This window comes from Dioscorea cayenensis, chromosome 12 (assembly GCF_009730915.1).
Source record: "Dioscorea cayenensis subsp. rotundata cultivar TDr96_F1 chromosome 12, TDr96_F1_v2_PseudoChromosome.rev07_lg8_w22 25.fasta, whole genome shotgun sequence".
Lineage (NCBI taxonomy): Eukaryota > Viridiplantae > Streptophyta > Magnoliopsida > Dioscoreales > Dioscoreaceae > Dioscorea > Dioscorea cayenensis.
This window is the reverse complement of record NC_052482.1, coordinates 10,175,185-10,190,790: the sequence shown is the minus strand read 5'-3', so window position 1 is coordinate 10,190,790 and position 15,606 is coordinate 10,175,185. Positions and strand designations below refer to the sequence as shown.

Sequence of the window (15,606 nt, the reverse complement as noted above, 5' to 3'; positions counted from 1 at the left end):
TTGCTCGAGCACAATGGAGGTTGGCACACACTCACATGTCTTTGAGCATAACTTTTCTCTTCGCGTTTGTTCACTCCAAGATTTCATCAATAATATGCATCCCCAATCTACTTTTGGTTCCTTTTTTCCATGCTTGTCTCCACAACCCTAAATGCACAAAAACCACAAATACACATGCATCAGTGATAAAATCTAAGAAAAGTAATGCTCAATGCAAGAAAAGAATACTTTGTATTGCTAATACACAAGCATTTATCAAACTCACCCACACTTAAGCTTTTGCTTGTCCTCAAGCGAAAATAAAACATTAAAGCATATAAGAAGGAAAATTGGAAGTTCTTGGCCTTAGGTTCACCAAAAGCATGCAAGGGAAGCATTCTACAAGTAAGGAAAAATTTCAACACCGAATAAGAAAAATCAATGCTCTAGCTAAAAACTCGAATCAAGAAGGACAACAACCCGATAACGTGCAAGTGTGTGCAAACTCACTCAAGTCAATCCAACATATATTCCTCAAGCTCTAAGTAAGACGGACTTATTTATGTACAAAAAGAAAAGAGAGGGTAGTAGCTTCACATCCTCTAAGGTAGCCCTTTCCTAAACGGCCGCTAAGGTGGCTTTCACATTTTCGAGGTGGTAGCTCTTTTTACCGGGGTAGTAGCTTTCACGCATCCCATGAGATAGCTATTTCTCTCATTAGGGCATAACTAGTAGCTTCATACTTCATAGGTGGTAGCCCTTTCTACCCCCAATGCACAAACAAAACAAACATAACTATTTTTATTTTATTTTTTCATCCAACAACATTTTTTTAACAAGATTAAAACAAGAAACAAACTAAAATAGTCCCTTAAACATCGAACTTGAGTTTCCAAAAGGTTTAATGAGTGAGTAGTGCAATAAGTGTCAATCGGGAAAAAATTCCTAAAAATTCAAGTAAACTAGAGCATGAGAACATTCAATGTTAAAAATTCCCCTAAACTTAAGAATACAACCATTGCAACTAAGGTGAACTGCCATTGGCTACATGAGCATGAATAATGAAGGCATAAGTATAGAACATGTGTAATGTGAACTCCCCCTTTTCACTTAAGATGTACATTGGCCTCAATGTACGCATGCAAGCACAATAAAATATAAAGCAATCAAAAACTTACGTGGAGATGAGCAATTGAAACAATACTCCCTTTGAACTCCTAATGGTACATTTGATGGAGCTATATTCACTGAGAGTTGAGTTCTAATGGGTTGTTGAGCACACACGGCCATGTGAATGTCACATTGACCGTGCAAATGATTATTCCTCAATTTTAGTGAAGCTCAACAAAAACAAAATAACTTGAGTATATAAAGATATGAAATGAAATACAACTTGAAAGACTGAAAATAAAATATAAACTCAGAAGGAAGATCCTTTCTGAGTGATACAAGTCTAAAATATAATGTTGAAATGAAATACGAAAATATAAAGACAAGTAAAAATAAAGTAAAGACGCATCAAATGTCTATGTCGGGCTCTGCTACATCTGCTACTGCTGTTGAAGATACTGATGCTGGTGGGTCAACCATTACTGCTGGAATTGGGAATGGTGGTGCTGGTGATGCCAGAGGAGTCGGTGGAACCTGGGGTCTCATAATAAATGGCGAGGTCACATCTCTCTTAAGTAACTGCTATAAACTATCTAGACGTGCCATTATCTCAGCGTGGTTCGCTGCCTATGTCACGCAAACCTCAGTTATCTCTATCAGCAGCACCCCCACCGCACTCTCGAGCCTCTCAAAGTGATTATAGGCTCGAGATGGAGAAAACATCTGAATTAGTGGTGGCTCCTGTGCTGCAGTGGGTACCTCGGTTACATCTGCTCAGGCTGTGGCTCCTACGCAAGCTGAGACCCTCTATTGCATCTCCCTCGGCCTCTATTGGCTCTGGTGGGGGCATGTTCATCACATAAGCCCCATCTCTGTATCTCCTCACCATGCCCATTAAACGCATGGTTTTTATACCGAGGGGAGATAGTATAATCGTCTTCTCAGTCACTCGAATGACGTCTAATAAACCCATTCAAATGATGAGTCTGGTGATGTACGAGCCTAAGAAGATCACCCCTACTCTCACATACTGGCCCTGATGTCTCAGATACTCTGCCATGATGTGCCCTAGATGTAGCGGCTCGCTCGGTACCATGGAGTGTAAGTAAAGTAACTCCTGTCTACTCAAAACTCTGGTACTATCACCGCGGTCGCTCACCGATCTGCTCAGGACTGTATGGATATATCTGTAGCTCAGTCGGGAGAGGCATGTAGCCTTCGACACTCATGGCTCATACTGACCATGACCACATAAGGTCATGTATGCTCTCTGAGGAGTCAAACTACCAGGATAGTCGATCGGTAATCGATCGTACTACTCAGTGTCAGTGAAAGCCTGATAAGTGCTTGAGTATACATATTTTTATATATGTTTTACATGCATTGAGCATCACTTTTACTATGGTTTATGTCTCATCTTGTGTATTTGGTGTTCTTTTATGCATATAGGTTGTGAATGCCTTGAAGAGTAAAAAGGAAACAAAGATAGGCTATAAAGACACAATGTTGGGAGTTCTTGTTCAATTCAAGGACCAAGACATGAGAGGAGTTCATAAACGTGGAGATGTGTGCCAACTTCCAAGAAGATTCAAGTCAATTCACTAGTTGGAACGGCATAAAGGCAACCACATCTTCATGTTTTTTCTCTTTGTGAAGATTGCAAGACCTCTCAAAGATACGTCGATGAAGAAACGTTTTATAGCCTACCACATGGACATGTGCCCGGACATGTGGCCTCAAGAGAAGAGTGTTTGGACCGCGTTTTGTGAAAAGTACTGTAGCAATTTCACTGTAACAGGAGGGCACGTGACAGGCGCGGTTTTGGGCTTTAAATAGGCCGTTTGCCTTAATTTTGGAGGACTTTTTGGAAGGGTTTTGACAAGTACTTTGAAGGCAAGGCGGCTAGGGTTTTGGAGGAGGTCTTTGGCGATATTGGGGGGGGGGGCATCCATCACCAACTTTGATCGATATTCTCTCCGTCATAGCATAGAGGGAGCCTTCGGCGACCTAGCTTCTGAAAAGGATTCTTCAAGACGTTGGGTGACCCATCAAGGCCATCGTCACGAATTTAAGGGTGTTTTACTTCATGGTTTTCATTGCTTTTCATTGTTTTGTAACTTGCTCCATGGAGGGCTAAACCCTAGTAGGTATTTGGGCATGTGAACCCTAGGATCTATGTTTATGTAATGATTTGCTTTATGTTTCTATTAAATCCGAGTTAATTTGAGTTTTAATCTTGTGTTCCCGTTGCTTGCTTGTTTAATTAATCCTTGTGGTTGATTGGATTCGCATGATTTGTTACCTTGATGTGAGAGAGGTCTCCATTAGAGTTAGAACTTCAAGGTTAAAGAGGGTTGAGAGGGTGAGTCATGAGATAGTGGAGTGTCCCCTTTCCCTTTCGATTGAGTGTTTCCTATCTCCGTATTCCCTAAACTCTATGCAACCATATTTGGTGTGAGGCGTAAGATTGAGAGATTTCTCTGTCGGGACCTTGTAGGGGGTTAGAGATCCTTCGCCAGGAATTAGGGTTAGATCTATCTTTAGGAATCGGTTTCACTCTTAGGTGCCCATAGAGCTTATTGCGGTCATATGGGGTGTGAGGTGTTAAGATTGAGCGATTTTTCCGCCGGGACCTTCTAGGGGACTAGTACCGGTAGTTTTTAGATTACCTCGACTCATTAGATTCGGTTTAGAAGCATTTAGTGAATCATGAGCTTCATGTTAGATCCTACGGGGAGCATTGCACGGGTACCTCATCTTTATTAATTGAGATCTCTTTTACTTGTTTTCTCGCTCGTTTGCTTGCTTATTAATTCTCTTGCAATTAGTTCATTTCATCGCATCCATTGATTTCGACTAGATAACTAAGAATTGGTTAATACTAATACTTCCGTTCCCTGAGGATTCGACTACCCACTTACTGGGATAATTATTACTTCGACACCCGTGCACTTGCGGTTTACAGGCATATTCGGACGTGTCAAAGCCTCATTGTACAATCCAAGCCTAACTGAAAACTGTGTGACGCTCATATTATAATGGTGTCCAAACGCTTAGAACTGTATGGCGTCAATACAGTCAAATCTAGAATATGATCGGTCGAACTTGAATGGCCCTAATACCTCCAACGTCAATATACGGATAGCTGGCTTGCGAATAGACAACAATTTCTTCCAGCTACCCATGGAGAGAAGCTCCTCTACCTCCGTCAATGTACTCAAGTCTAGAAACCTCAACTGTCCAAACTTGAGTTTCACTAATCTCTCAAAACAAGCCTGATTCTTGGGAATAGCAAACTCCATGTGTTCTGGCTCAGGAGAATGCTTTCTAGGATGATTGCCGGCCGCTTTCTTTGTTCTGGGAGCCATATCTGTAAAAATCAAAAAGGAAATTGATCAAATAAACTCTCAAAACAATACTGTAGAAATCCACACGGTCGTGCGGAAATTCCACACGCCCATGTGGATCCACGGGGCGTGAAAGCCACACGGCAAGATGCTAAAACCCGAAAATACATCCAAAATTCCTTCAAAATTCTTTCTAAAAGCTCGCATCAACCATTTAAACATGAAATAGAAGCAACAATCACCAATTTAGGCAAAATAAATCAATATTGGTGAAGAAAAATGGAAAGAGGGCTTACAGAAGAACTGATGATTAAAATCTATGAATGCAGTAAATAAACTTGCTAAAATTCCTTTAAGTAGACCGCGAGGGGTTGGGGGAGTGAAGAAAAGCATCGTTTGAGTGTTTGGCAGTTAAAGAATGAAGAGACGTAACTAGATATTAAAGAAAAATCGCGCCTATTGGCGTTCTGTACATCCATACGAGCGTGTGAAAATTATCCACGCCCGTATGACTCTTATAGGACCGTTCGCAGGGGCAGACACACGCCCCTATGTGCTCTCGGGATATCCTCTGGCTGTCTCTGAACACAAACACACAGTGGTGTGAAAATTTCCTATACCGGTGTACCCGACCCACAGGGGCACCTACACCTACTGTGGCTTCTCTATCGACTCGAAAATTTGGCTAAGTGTTCCACACGCCCGTGTGTAAATTCCAAACGGGTGTGTGGATTCTCACAAGGGTACTCACAAGAGAACTTACACGCCCCTGTGTCTTCTCAGGATGGAGGAAAACTTTCTACAAAGTTTCACACAGGCGTGTGAAAATTACCCACACCCGTGTGTAGTTCATAGGGTCATCCATAGGGGCATTCACACGCCCAGTGTCTTCTCGGGATGGAGTCTGAGAACTCTACAAAGAAACACACGCCCGTGTGGAAATTACCCACCGGTTGTGACCATCACAAGGCCATTTACTGGGGTAGAAACACACCCCTGTGTCTTCTCGGGATGAGCTTTGAATGGAGACACATGCCCGTGTGGAAATTCCACATGGTCGTGTGTCTTCTCTGGATGACTAAAAAAAATTATAGACTCTATAGAAAAATTTTTGCACAATTATACATACTCAGAGCCTGCCTATACTATGAAAAATTGACCAAAGAATCATGGAAAACATGCTCAAACGACCAAGAAACTTCGCTAATCACAATTAAGCACACTAAAATATAACAATCCATGAGAAAACGCATCAATAGCATATAAAAATCAAGACACCAACACTAAAGCTCTTATTCATGCAAGTACTAAACTAAGGCCTAGAAAAGCATTAAATGCTTGGGTTGTCTCCCAAGAAGCACTTGTTTAACGTCACTAAGCTTTACATGCCTCTTCTTAGCTCATGGGGGCTCATAAATGAAGGTTTTCCTCTTACCGACAACCTGAAAGTATGATGAACATAATCTTATCAAGGTAGAGGGGGAGTTATCGAGCTTGTTACCAAACAAGGGTTCGTCACTCTTACTCCATGCTTGCACATCCCCATTAGCCTAGGGGAGCTTCTTGTGGTGTCTCCTTGCTCGCTTCATCTTTTAGATCATCCTCTTCATGATCCTCGAGGTAGGTTGCATCTTGTCCTCTATACCAAGTGATAAGACTTCTTTATTCTCCACTTCTTAATCTAGCACCCCATGATATGGGTTGAGACACATCATTTTCTGCATGTATTCATCAATTAACTCATCAGTAGTGTCAAGAAAATAACAAGTATCATCAAAATCAAGAGAATGTCGCATGGCTTCGGCGAGGCGGTATATCAACTTGTCATCACCAACTCATAAAGTCAACTCCCCGCCATCCATGTCAATAAGAGCCTTGGAAGTGTACAAGAATGGCCTCCCAAGTATTAGCGGAATAACGATATCCTCATCAACATCCAACACTACAAAGTCTACAGGAAATATGTACTTGTCAACTTTCACAAGTACATCTTCAATGATACCCCTCGGATGCCTAACTGTTTGATCCACCAATTAAAGTGTCATCAGAGTGGGCCTAGGCTCTCCCAAGCCTAGCTTCTAGAAGAATGTATAAGGCATGCTGTTGATGCTAACACCTGAATCTGCCAATGCCTTTTCTTCACCCAAATTACCAATGTTGCATGGAATAATAAAGCTTATGGGGTCCTTCTTCTTATTTGGTATATTCTTTTGCAACAATGCCAAAAATAAAGTATCTAGAATCACATATGCACTCTCTTCCAACTTCCTCTTGTTGGTCAAGAGATCCTTGAGAAACTTTGCATAACGAGGCATTTGAGACAACACCTCTACAAATGGAATTTTGATGTGCAACTGCTGGAATAGACCCAAGAACTTCTTGTATTACTCATCATTTTGATCATTCTTTAACCTTGAAGGATAAGGGATTCTTGGCTTGTAAGGTAGGGAGCCTACCCTCAACTTCACGACCACTTCCCAAACTGATCTCCTTCACATGTTCTCTTGGATTTGTCTCCGTGTTGGTAGGCAAACTCCCTTGAGGTCTTTCCGAAAGTAACTTCGTAATTTGGCCCACTTGATTTTCCAAGTTGTGCAATGAAGCGGTGTGGTTGCGAAGTGTGGCTTCAACCGATTGAAATCTTGTATCCAATGATGAAATGAACTTAGTCAAAGCCTTCTCTAAATGGGTCATCCGGTTTTCCAATCCTGAAACTCTATTCTCCATGTTCGGGGCTTGTTGTTGTTGTTAGAAACCCGGTGGTGCCATAGTCTTCTGTTGCCCTTGATTACTCCAAGAAAGGTTTTGGTGGTTCCTCCACCCCAGATTGTAGGTGTTTCCATATAGGTTTCCTTGTCCTCTCATTACATTGCCTACAAAATCCACCTATTCCATTGAGAATTTACCACCAATAGAAATCAGACAATCAGATGGCACATGTCCTCCCCCACACCCGGTACAACACATCACGGCCGCTGCTCTAGGAGAATTTAGAGTGTCTAACTTCTTGCTCAATGACTTGACTTGGGCTGCCAATTATGTGACTACATCAATCTCATAAAGTCCGGCTACCTTCTTTCTATCCCATGTGTTCCACTGATAACTGTTCATAACCATTTCTTTGATGAGATGTCGAGCTTCTTTCTATCCTATGTGTTCCACTGATAGCAGTTACTTGAACCTATACTTGCTTCATGCTTGGGTTCAACTCACTATAGAAAGTCTGAATGACCATCCACTCGGAGAACATATATTGAGGACATTTCTACAGGAGCTCCTTGAACCTATCCCATGTCTCAAAAAGAGATTCCAATTACGTTTGCACAAAATAAGATATTTCATTCCTAAGCTTCGCAGATTTTCCGAGAGGAAAATATCGGGCAAGAAAAGTTTCTACAATCTCCACCTATGTTGTGATCAATGCTCTAGGTAATGAATGTAGCCATTGCTTCGCTCTCACTTTCAAGAAAAATGGGAAGGCCCTTAACTTGATAGCATCATCCGTAACACCATTAATCTTGAGCATGTCTCACACTTCCAAGAAGTTCTCAATATGATTGTTTGGATCCTCATCGGCCAAACCATTAAACTGTGCTGACTTCTGTAACATCTGGATGAAGCCTGGCTTAAGCTCAAAATTCTCAGCCGTAATCGCTGACCGCACAATACTAGACTGTGTGCCAAGAACTGCGGGTCTGGCATAATCTGAGAGTGTCCTCTACTGCTTATTTTGTTCTGCCATATTATCAGACCCTTCAACTTCTATTTCATCTTGATTAAACTGCTCTTACATAGGTTCTTTTCACATTCTATGAATTCTTCTTCCAATTTCCTGATCACCTTCAACCAATGTCGAAGTGTTTTCTCGGGTCATAACCTGGAGATGCAACCAAAGAAAGGAAAACAAATCAGAATGATGGAAGAATGAGAAAGTGTGAAATTGAACAAGTGATGAATAGCTAAAATAGAAGAGTGTAAAGTGTTTCCAAAACGCCTATTCACCGGCAATGGCGCCAAAAACTTGACACACCCCTTGTGTGTGTACCGCAAGTGCACGGGTTATTGAAGTAATAAAGTACCAAGGTAAGTGGGTAGTCGTATCCACAGGGAATAGTGATCATAAACATAAGAATTTCTATTTAACAATGGTGAAGATGATTCAAAATGGTGTGAATAATATCGCTGCAAATAAAAATAAAGAAAATAAGAAAAACACGCAAGCGAATAATAGGATAGGCAATCAATAGAAAATAGAGCACCCGGACATTGCTCTCAGTAGGACTATTGTTTCATGTGCAAGGCCAATCATTGTGTCTCTTAACTGATGTTTAATGAGTCGTGAAAATCCTATAACACACGGTCCCAAACCTAAGGTCAACCGTGACTGACCCTACACTATGCCTCGACAGAAAGGAGTACTCTTCACATCTCACACTGTGTGGTGGTTGCAAGAAGCTTTGGGGACTCTAACTGATAAACCCTATTCCCTAATATAGATATAACCCTTTGGTCCAGGAAAAAGACCCCTAATTACAATTAAGACCCAGTACTAAGGATTACTTCAATGCTTCACTCTATTGCTTGCGCAACTAAGCCTCAGCGGAGTTCCTTTCTTAGCACTTCACTCTATTGTCACCGCAAAGAACTCTTGGAACACAGAGATAGGATAAATTACATAGGAAGGGAAAGGGGATGTTCCGCGACCTCTCGACTCACCCTCTCGACCCTCTCCAACCTTGCTTTGTCTAACCCTCATGATGTATCACTCATCCACAAAGATTACCAAGATGGATTCTCAACCCTAGTGTCACTCTAAGGGAAAATCAATTCAACAAGCATTAAAAATTTGAACTCAATTAAAAACATCAATTAAAGGAAAAAATAAAAGGTCAATGAAACAAAACCATCCCAGGGTTTACAAATCCAAGCACCCACTAGGGGTTTAGCTCTCCATGGAGCAAGATACAACCAATAATGAAATTGAATGTAAAAACATGCAATTCATAAGTAAAACCCCCTTGTAGTCCATATCGATGGTCTTGTGGAGTAGTCTTGTCTTCTCCAAAGATTCCCTCGTCAAGCCTAAGGCACGCCTCATAGAATCGACACCGACGAAAGCTTCCTTGATAATATCTTCCGAAGGAACGTGGTGTTGAAGATTGTAGAACCACTCTAAAATCTTGCCAAAGCCTCTCCAAACCCTGGCTACGAGTACCTCCAAAGTTGGGGAAAAGATGAGAAAAGGCTCCTTCAAAAAGTTTCAAGTCACGGCTTAAATAAGGCTGGAATCGAGCATCCACACGGGGATGTGGAATTTCCACACGCCCGTGTGAATCTCCAAGAATTGAATCTCTGCGAGCTCTGAAAAGTAACTGCTACAGTAATTTTGCTATATTGATTTGCTAAAATAAACTACTACAGTACTTCGCCAAAATGCTCCTGAATCCACACTTTTCATCGAGGCTACATAAACGGACATACTTCCATGCGGTAGATCGCGTTGTGTCTTCAATAAAATCACATTAACAAAGATTTTACTAGCATTGCACAAGTCAGAACACATGAGTGTGACTGCCTTTGTGCCCCTCCAATTTGTATGTTCAGTCGAGCACAATGGAGGTTGGCACGTACTCATATGTCTTTGAGCACAACTCGTGTCTTCGCATTTGTTCACTACAAGATTTCATCAACAATACGCATCCCCGATCTACTTTTGGTTCCTTTCTTCTATGCTTGTCTCCACAACCCTAAATGGACAAAAGAACACAAATACACATGCATAAGTGATAAAATCTGAGAAAAGTAATGCTCAATGCAAGAAACGATTACTTCGTATTTCTAATACACAAGCACTTATCAGGTTTGGGCGTGACAGAGGGCGCCGAGAAAAGTTGCCTTAGCCAAGCGAGCCAATCGGGCATAACCAAGAGCGCCAACAAAACTTGCCTTGCCCGAGTAGGTAAGGCAGACCGGCGCACACTCGGACAAACATACGCGCATGTACAATAAACGCCATACAGACAGGTGGTTGAGGGATTGCCGTGGGTAGTTAGAGTTGGTTCTCGTGGACACTTGGTAGGTGATGAGAAATGTTGCAAAAGGATGCCTTGTGTTAATCGATTTGTATACTTTCTTTGTAACTCCTTTGTAACTTAGACTAATAAAACCTTTGGGCGAAGTTTTGTAACATGTGTCAAAAAAATTCGGATTCATGAAAAAGAAATTGTAAGGGTGGAAGGCTTTTATTTGGTTATGCTTTTGCTTGCTTGTTCCATACTTATGGCAAGAAATTTGGGTTGGTATCTAATGTGAACAGCATTACGGCATATAGCCAAAGGTGACGCAAGAAAATTTTCTAAGTATCAAAAAGTAACCTCCCTCCCAAATTGGGCTATGACAAGTGGTATCAGAGCTATGGGTTCACATGATGGCTATAAGAACCAAAGATTAGTTGGACCGTCTAGAATAAAGGATGGGCTTCTCGATAAACATGTGGGACAACTTGAAGTTCTAGTAGGGCTGCTTCTTTGAGGAATATGTTTCTTTTATGCCTTCGTGACAAAGGTATTAAGAAATGTTCATTCGAGTGGGAGTTCTCTGTTATTCCATTGAAGTTCTTTCTGTGAAAGTCTGATCCCTTGTGGTGAAAGTCAATCTTTTAAAAGATACAAGCTTTCTAAACATGAGCGCAGGGTGGGGCACGTGTCAAGGTGTCGGAACAATCATCATTCGATGTTGTCTAGATGCCAAGACCTTGGAGAATTTCCTTTGGGACATGGATGAATATTTTAAAGCGGCCAACGACCATGAGGCAGAGAAGGTCTAACTAGTGGGCATGTACCTGACTGGAGATGCCAAACTTTGTTGGAGAACGCCCTAGAATAATGATTGATGTATAGTTTCCACAAGTGCATGGATTGTAACTAGTAATAAAATGATACCCCGTGAAGGGTAGGGTTGTCAAACTATAGGGACTAGGACTCCTAGTACTAATTACTCTTCTAATCTCTAGCCGATTAACAATTGGGTTGAATGTGATTAAACTAAGGAAGAATGATAAGAAAGATGGAAAGAACAGGTGGACATAGGAAAGGTTTTTGTAATCAATGAGAAGTATTGCTCAGGAATAATTCCTAAGTCACTATTGTACTAGCTTGCTTTAAATGATTATCAGGTACATTTTAAGGTTCTTATATGGGTAATGTGCTCACTAGCAATATCATATCTATGGCTCTCTACTATGTCAAGTTTTGCAAATGTAACTACAGGTCTCATACACGTCAAGTTTTGCAATCACACAAGGCAGTTATAACTATAACATTCAACACATGTCAAGTTTTACAATTACAACTATGCAATTCAAGCACATTAAGTTATACGACACAAGATTTAACATAACATAATAAAACTCCATAGTCATTGAAAACAAGTAAATCAAAGTATACTAAGCATTATGGTTCATAAACCTGGGGCACTGTGAAATGGTTAGCCCCTCATGAGTTCATACAAATGAGAAAAAGAAAGAGATACAAAACATTGTACATGCACGACTCCCTCTTCAAAGCAAAATCTTCTCAAATGAGCTCTAAGAACTTCCTTGATGGTTTGAACCTCACTCCTTAATATACCTTAAACAATCCTTGATCTCCCTAGAAAGTGTGGTGAAGAATGCCTAAAGTCTACTTCAAATCTCTCTAAGTGGAGGAGAAGACTCTGGCCAAGAACCCTCTTCAAAACCTTAGATCTAGGCATAAAAAGGTATTTTTCAAGCCATGTTTTCTCAAACATTTGTCACAATTTGGCTAAGTGTCCAGGCAGAGGAATGCATGGGGAAAGCACGGTCGTGCTCTGCCCATATTCAACTGAAGCACACTCGTGAAAGAAGCAGAGAAATTGTGCTTCAGATGAGAAGAAGGAACTTCCAAATCCAAAGAAATGCACTTGGAGAGAGCACGCCCGTGTTTGCCCTAGAACACACCCGTGCTTGCATTATTGCTCAATCCTCTTGAAACCAGCAATAAGCATGGCCAAGAAGTACGATCATGCTTAGACCGTGCTTAGCTTGAACACTTAGCAAATGGTGTTCTTTTACCAATTTTTCTTCTAAATTCACTTCTATTGTCCCAAACCTTAATATTTTGCACAATAAACACAAAAATACCCATAATGGTATCGAATATATACAAAGATGCTAAAAGACAACCAAAATATAACTCAGAGGTAAATATAATAATGATATGAAATGCACTAATCAATAATGCTCATGTGGGTCAGACTACCTTCATTTCTTGCCTGGAATTGAAGAAAGATTGCATGAACAATTCCTCCCTGTAATAATTCATGAAAACAAGGATGGCCTTGAAGAAACTCAACCATACCGAGACTGTCCGGGACTATGTGAAGGAGTTCACATCATTGTTGCCCAATATCAAAGACATGTCCGAAGAAGAAAAGTTGTTTAACTCCTTGATTGATCTCCAAAATTGGGCCCAAATTAAAGTGAGGCAGCAAGGAGCAAAGGACTTAATATCTGCCATAGTGACTGTAGAAGCTTTGGTGGATTTGCAGTTATTTACCGTGCAGGAGACGGACAAGTCCTAGTCCTAGCCCAAGGAGAAGAAGTTTGAGAAAAAGACTTTCAAAAAATAAGTCACCCGAAAATCATGTGTTGCGAAACCCCGGGAAGAGAAGACTCAGGTGGAGACAAAGCAAGCTGGGACAAGCACCAAGTCCACAACAAGCTATATTTGTGTTGATTTGCATATGGTATAGGAGTATCAGAAGTGGGAGAAGATAGCCGCTCTGGTCATGGAAAAGGACAGTAATGCGAAACACCCCACCCATGTCAATCCTTTGCAATTATTAGGAGCCTTTTAGGCCCTGAAAGATAGTGCCCCTATGCCCTTTCTTTATGTGTATGCAGTTGTGAATGGTAGGAATATTGATGTGATGGTGGATACTGGTGTAACACAAAACTTTGTTAGCGATAGGGCAGCAACGTGAGTGGAACTAAATTTGGGTGAACACACCAATCGTTTCAAGACGATTAATTCCAAGAGACAACCAGTGGCTGGGATAGTGAAAGGCATGACCATCAACCTGGGCAGTTGGCAAGCCAAGATCAACCTTTTATCTGTGTCACTCAATGACTTTGAGTTGATCCTCGACATCAATTCCTGACAACAGTAAAGGTCATTGTAATTTAGTACTTGGGCGGGATGTTGATTATGGAGGAGTTTCATCCATTATTTGTGGCCGGGATATGGAAGGTAAAGAAGGGCAAGAAGACACTCTTTTCAGCCATGCAAGTGGAACAAGGTTTGGAGAGGGATGAACCAACTTTTTTGGTAGCTTTGTTGGAGTTGAAGCCGGATAAAGTAGTAGAGATCCTTGATAAGGTAGCTAAAATTCTAAATGAATTCAAAGACATGATGCTCTTAGAATTGTCGAAGCAACTTCCATCCTAGTGGCCTATTGATTATCAAATTAAATTGATCTATGAAGTGAAGCTGCCAGCTAAGGTCCCTTACCAGATGTCCCCATTGGAGTTTGTAAGAATTGAAGAAGTAACTTAATAAATTGTTGGATTCTAGTTGTATTCAACCTTTAAAGCCCCCCTATGGTGATTCTATTATCTTTCAAAGGAAACAAGATGGTTTGATGTAACTTTGCGTTGATTATAGGGCTCTGAACAAGGTGAAGGTAAATAATAAGTACTCGGTGCCCCTTATTGAAGACTTGTTTGATAGGCTATCTAAAGCATCCTACTTCACCAAGTTGGACTTACGATTGGGTTATTGGCTAGTCCTCATCACAGAAGGTGATGAGCCTAAAATCACTTGTATTACTCGTTATGGGTCCTTTGAATTTCTTGAGATGTCATTTAGGCTTACAAATGCCCCGTTACCTTTTGTAATCTAATGAATAATGTGTTTCATTATTACATTGTTGTCTTTGTTGTTGTATACTTGGGTGATGTTGTGATTGATGGTGAATCTTTATAAGAACACTTGCATTATCTAAGATTAATGTTATATGGATTAAGGGAACACCAACTATATGTAAAATTAGAGAAGTGTGAGTTTTCCCAAAGGACCATCCTCTTCTTGATGCACCAAGTTTCACATGGTAAAGTGAGGATGCATTAAGGCAATCTTGGATTGACCGGCCACTACCAAAGTTTTAGAATTAAGATCATTCCTTGGTTTGGCAAACTATCATTTGAAGTTCACAAGAGACTACTTGAATAAGGTGGTGCCACTCACCAATCTTTTGAAGAAAAATCAGCCTTGGAGGTGGACGGAAGAACAAAATGTTGCCTTTGAGAAACTCAAAATAACCATCTCTTCAGAGCCTATTTTGAAGTTGACAAACTTTGATGCTCCTTTTGAAGTACACATGAATGCTTCGGCCAAGGCGGTGGACAGAGTGCTCATGCAAGAAGGGAATCCTTCACATTCGAGAGTTGAAAGTTGAAGATGCTTGTTGTCATGCATTGAACCAAGTTCAATGTGAAGATAGATAATGTGGAGAACACTTACTTTGATACCCAAAAGAAGTTATCACCAACGCAAGCAATAAGATAGGAATTCTTGCAAGAATATGATTTTCAATGGCAAAACAAGCCAGGCAAGCACAATCAAGTGCTGGACACCCTCATCCGAAAAGAGGTAACCAAGTTTATCACAGCTTTGTTGAAGGTTGAGTCCAATCTAGTGGGCCAGATTTAGGAGGCTACACAGACGGATACTCAATACCAAAATCTAATTCAAAACATGAAAAATGGTGTGATTCACCGATATTTGTTGGAGGATGGGCTACTCCATGCCAATGATGCCAAGCTCTATGTTCCTGAGTGTGGGGACTTGCGATGGTTGTTGCTCAAAGAAACGCATAATGAGCATTGGGTAGGACATCCAGGCCAAATAAGGATGAAGGCATTGTTGTTCAAATATTATTATTAGTCAGCCATGGATAGAGACATTGAACCTTCTATCAAGTTATGCTATTGTTTTCCCAATGTTAAAACAAGAAAGGGCTAAGGAGACGGGTCTCTTGCACCCATTGCCCATTGCCCATTGCCGACAGGCTTTGGGCACCCATTTTAATGGACTTTATTTCTAGTTTTCAAAAAGTGCAAAACATGTGTCAATGTTGGTGGTCATTGATC

The 15,606-nt window shown here is 40.9% G+C and overlaps 1 non-coding gene across 1 annotated transcript; it reads left to right on the top strand.

The window, feature by feature from the left end:
- Positions 1-7,681: 7,681 nt before the first annotated feature.
- LOC120274188 lies at positions 7,682-7,788 on the top strand. The gene has a single exon (XR_005540723.1). It is a non-coding gene; the product is annotated as a small nucleolar RNA R71 (small nucleolar RNA).
- The last annotated feature ends 7,818 nt before the right edge of the window (positions 7,789-15,606 follow it).